We start from the raw sequence: 5,743 nt of genomic DNA on the forward strand, positions 1-5,743 counted from the left end.
TGCTTAGATCCTCCTTAATTGCGCAGCTGAAATGTAATTGCCTTAATTGGCAGATTCGCGACCCCTATTGCGCATGGCAGGAATCCGGCCGGCAGATTCAGGATGCGAGTGTACGCGCGCACTTGAGTCCCGAACCGCGGTAATCCGCGATCGCTGGTCGCGCGTATTATCGCGCTTCCAGCGATCGCGGATTTCAATGATGAATCAGGGGCAATGTCTCCAAATGGCTATAATAGCCTAAATAGGCTTCCATAAAAATATAGAATATAATAGAACAAGAGAACAACAGTAATACCCTTAGGGAAACCTTGGGATTCAACAGAACCCTGGGTAAGAATAGCTGGACTAACTTTAAGTGGGCTGGTGAATGTGAGGAGTGGGTTCACCAGACCAATGGTATGGAAAGAATAAGCTGGAGTATTAGATTGTGAACCAGTATACCAATTATTTTCAAATGGAGATTAAAGACAGAAAATATTTTTGGGACTTGGTGTTTTCCTACAAAACAACTGGCTCACTTTCCATAAATCAGCTGACCACACATGACACAACTATCACAGGGTAATGACTTTGAACCATTCTCAGGATTAAGAATTGCAATTTCTGGGAGAATTTTCTACACAAGCAGTGCACAGCTCTCTGAGGTTGTCACATTGCAAAGAAGCGACATTTGAAATGTTTGTGCTTTCATAAACTAAAGTAGCTACAGAAAATAAAATTGAAAAGCCACTTTGAATAATAACCTTCAAGATTATATACAAAATGGCATTAAGTAATTATTTATGCTTTATAATTTTTTCAGTTAATGGTAAGTTTTACCTTAAGAGGTTGACAATGTAAAGAAATGACTTGTACCCTGCTCACATAAACAGAGCATGAAGAACCTCAAGTGCTATCATTGTCTGGCAGTCTCCAAGATACACTGTATATGTCTATGAATATTAATAGATTATTTATGTTAAATGACTCATGGTAAACTAAATATTTTTTAACATATTTAACACAATTTTTTACCAATATGTGCACCGTGCGTCAAAAATAACATTTTTATAGAATTTATATAAAACGTTATGGTAGAATCTATTGAGTTTGTAAAGTTTTATGACAAATGTCAATGTATTACTGCATTGTAGTATATTTCTGCACTGTAATTCTGCATGTTCATCTATGGAAGATGTATATTTCCCTCATTAGAAAGCTTTGCATGGTTATATCAAGAAGATTTGCAATGAAGAGTCAGAGGTAAGAGGCCCCCGAAGGTTTGACAGATGCTTTTTCCTTGTCAGCTACCTGAACTCATGCTGATAACACACGCTGTCTTCCAGCTACTAAGTAACCATAACAGTATTAAACATAAAGCCCTCTAGTTGTTTACATCCTTATAACTACAACGTTCTGTTAGGTGATGGAGGAGGCAGAGTGTTATCAGCATGAGGTAAGACAGTTAGCAGAGCAGGACTACCAGACATTGTGAAACCTCACATCTCAAACCCCCAAGGCATAGAATCATCCTCAGACAGAGCCAGTGAAGCTAAAAATCTAATACAGTCTAATTTACTCCTTGCATGTAAATCTACACATACCTGTCAGAGACTGTAAAAATATTACAGGAGATGGTCAGAGACTGCAGGCCTTCTACAGGAGATGGACAGAGACTGCAAACATAGTAAAGGAGTGGTTGGAAACTTAAGTTGGAATTAAACTTCAATATTAAAACATTACGAGCAGGCAAGGGCACGTGATTTCCCCTGCAATAAAACAAACATACCTTTCCGTTTGTAATCTTTTCTTTAACCACCTGGGCGTTAAACCCGACTTAGTTCGGGGTAAAAACTCTTGCAAAAAATGTTAAACCCGAACTTTTCTCAGGTGGTTAAAAAAATAAACACACATTAAATTGCAATCTGATTGTCATACATTGTATGACAATCAGATTACAACTGAAAGAAAATACTTACCCGGTCCCCGCAGCTCCTCCGGACATGTCTTCTCTCTTCCTTCTCCCGGCGAGTGCAGTGACGATCTCCGGGGTTTCCCGGTGACGTCGCTGCATGCGTCGGTGAGGGAGGCGGGGCGGGAAATTCAAATCACTTTGTATTGAACTCTATACAAAAAAGCAGTATTGAGTCCAATACAAAGAAATCTTTATATAATATATATATAATTGTATCATATATATATAATATATAAGCTACTGTACAATTACATTACATTATACACTATTTTTTTTAAAGATTTTTTTTTTATGTTTTATAAAAGATTTTTTTATTAAATTTATAAAATTTTGGACATATTTCGGTGAGTTATGCGGTAATTCGGTGAATTATAAGTAATTATTGAGTAATTTGGTGAATTATAGCCTACAATCTAAAATAAATTTCCATGCAAAAAATGTAACACTTTTTGCATGGAAGTTCGGAAAGAATTAGAGCACCTGGCGTTCGCGTACCCATCCCTCGGCGATTCCTGATGATGTCTGTGCATGCGCCGCCCGTCGATGGGGGTCATAGCGGGAAATTGAAATATTTTGTATTGGATTCAATACAAAGTCCTGTATCCAATCCAATACAAAATATATTTATGGCTTTGTCTATAGGTATGTGACGTTGGACTCCGTTTTAAAATTTACCACACTAGGGAGGTGTTTTAGAAAAATATATTACTATACAGTATACCAAAATATTGCATTTTCAGTATTTTTTATTTATGTATTCTTGTTTAAGCTGATTTTTGTGTTTTTTATTTAATTTTATTAAAAGTACATTTTTTTTTTTACATGATTGTGTTTCAAACTTTTTTATATTCATGATATCTACCGTACTAGACCCTTGTTCAGACATATTTCTGTAAGTTACAGGTCTACAATTTAAAAAAAAAAATTCATGAAAAACAGTGTACCGCTTTTGGTACAGAAATCTAGACATCAGTGAAACGCCCAGGTGGTTAATGTACACTAAGTTGCACATGCACAGCTCAGTGTACAACCTTGGCAGCTGTGAATGAATGAACACCCTTTAATTCCGACCTGGCCAAGCAAGATGGCCAAACCCAGAAGAAGACAAGTTAATCATGTCACAAAGACAGGTCAGTGTAGTTAAAAAATGGTGAACATAAAGGTCAGTTCCTTTTTTGGTCCTTTTTTTGGAGAAGAGACTTTGGCTATCTCTTTTGAATTAAAGAACCTGCCCGCTTCTGGATGTAGCTCATGTCAATGTGAAGAGACCAGCCAATGCTGCATGAAAAGCACCCAGCTCTGGATAATAAAAAAAAAAGTTTTAAGACTGAGCAAATTTGGACAGTTGTCCATGACCGTTGCCACAGTCCGCTGCCTAATTAGCTTAATCATGATATACTTGTCACTGACAGTTATAGCATACAGCTCTGTGTTGAATCCAATTCCATTGACCATTAGCTTTATACATTTTGGGCCGAATGACTGATGTTCAGATCCAATTTGTCACAGATCAACACCAGGCCTATTATTTTCTAACAAAGGAGACAAATAAGGCATTGATATGTTTTTCTGATCTAATCCCAGGGAAAGAGTAAAAAAAACAGAAGACCTGTCTTATTTTCCTCATCTCTCTTTTTTTTTGGCTAGCCATTCTTGTGTGTGGTGGTAGCAGCAGTACCTGTAATGGAACAAAGGTTGATTGGGGAGCCTTTAAAAGTGAAGGTTATATTCAACAACTATATTCTTAGTCATACGTGTTTGCATTTATCTCGTTTTGTGTGTGTAAATTTTGTGTGGTAGGTTCACTGAAATATAAAAAAGGGGAATGTACTTACAGTATCACCAAATAGGACAGACCTAAAACATACCTTCTATTAAAATGAATGATCAGCTTACTCTGGTAAGGTCCTCTACCCAATCTGCCTACTATATGTAGGTAAAAATAAAAAAAGGTCAGAATTATGCCTACCTTACAATCATTTTTTAATGATGAGCATGATGTCACTATCCTTCCTGTGGATCAAAGAGGTGAAATCTTGTAAGAAAATTCTCTAGTTCAATGCAGGAGTGTCTTCTTGCAAGATTTTGTTTTCTCTGTATTCCACAGGACTCAGAAGGACCATATTGACCTCCTTACTCGGGTACCATTGGCATAAAACTGGAGTAAGGTATGTATAATCCTACATTTATGTATGTTTTGTCATCTACATATAGCAGATGAAACAGGGTGAGGGGTGCCCAGCAAAAGTTAAGAATTTCTTTTTTGTTTAGTGGACAGTCCGCTTTAGACTATTGAGGCTATGGCCTTAGTAATGTAAAGGCAGGAAAATTGCAAAGTAAATGCATACACAGTCTTCTCAAGTACACTTGACAACTCAATCCTGAAGTTAAAGCTTCAATGCTGTTGTAAAGGGTTTGTATATCATGCCTTACCAGACAAAATATTGTTGTCATGACCTGTACATATGCAATAAGACTACAACCTATTAGTTGTCATGGACCACTAAACTTACGGACTCCAGACCACGCATGCGCGGGGAGACGCGTGTCACTTAAAGAGAAGAAACTTCCCCTAGAGTGATGTCTCTGATACCAGAACCCACCCACTCTCCCATTGCAGGTCTGAGTCTGTGATGGGAGAGTGGGCAGGTGGTGTATAGAGAGACAACCCTCCCACCACTCTAGGCCTGCGATTCCATACGGGGGGCATGGTTCGCAGTTCTGGCTGGTGCGCCCCCAGTGGTGTCCTTCTCCTGACACTGCAGGGGGGGCGCACTGGCCAGAGCTGAGGACCACTGGCGACCGCTGCTCCAGTGGACATCTTTGCCAGCAAACAGGAAGTATCCATGTCGCCAGGGAGGGACATGGACAGCATGAAACCTTCCATGCTGTCTGGAGGAATAAAGGCATAGGACCCTAACTGTCCTGTCATTATGGAACTTTTTGATCCCAGCCAATAATCAGCTTTTATATTTTTGTGACAACAGTGAAATGAGTAGTTCAGTTCTTTTTTTTAATTATTTTTAATTGGTGTATACTAAAAGCAAATATCAACAGCAAACAGCAAATAAACATACAAGCCAAAATATTTACAGTCAGTTCCACAAACAAATAACATTATAAAAAACAATATACAAGATATATATAATTCCTTGCCAATTTGGATTCATAGCAAAACAGATTTTTGAATTTGTTTGTAACACAAATGATAAGGAAGATGAGGAAAAAAATATCTGTACAACAAATAACCAGTTAGGTTAATCAGAAATTAGGCATTAGGTATAAACTCATAGGAGACAAATTGTAACGATCAGGGGTCAGGCTCGGAGTCCAGTGGCTGAAAGAACAAGCAGACTGAGGCAGAAGCAGCCCAGGATCTATGCACAAGCAGGGGTAGCAGATAAGGAAACACAAACGAAGTCGAAACACAAGCCATGGTCAGTAGCCAATGGTGTAAGTTTGATAAGAAATGCGAGGAAGAGTAGTCGTTTAAACAGCAGCCGAAGGTCGGTACACAGGTAGCAGTTTAGAGAGCACAATGTAACAGTAGCAAGAAGAGCAAGATATTGGCAGAGCACAATAATCTGGCAACAGGAAGTTTCAGAGACATGGCCAAAATAGGAAGTTAATGGGAGGGGCCTTGAGTTCAACATTCAGCAAGATACTAAGCCCCTGATTCATCATTGAAATCCGCGATCGCTGGAAGCGCGAACGTACGCGCGGCCAGCGATCGCGGATTACCGCGGTCCGGACTCGAGTATGCGCGTACACCCGCCTCACTACCAGCCG

This window comes from Pyxicephalus adspersus, chromosome 1 (assembly GCF_032062135.1).
Source record: "Pyxicephalus adspersus chromosome 1, UCB_Pads_2.0, whole genome shotgun sequence".
NCBI lineage: Eukaryota > Metazoa > Chordata > Amphibia > Anura > Pyxicephalidae > Pyxicephalus > Pyxicephalus adspersus.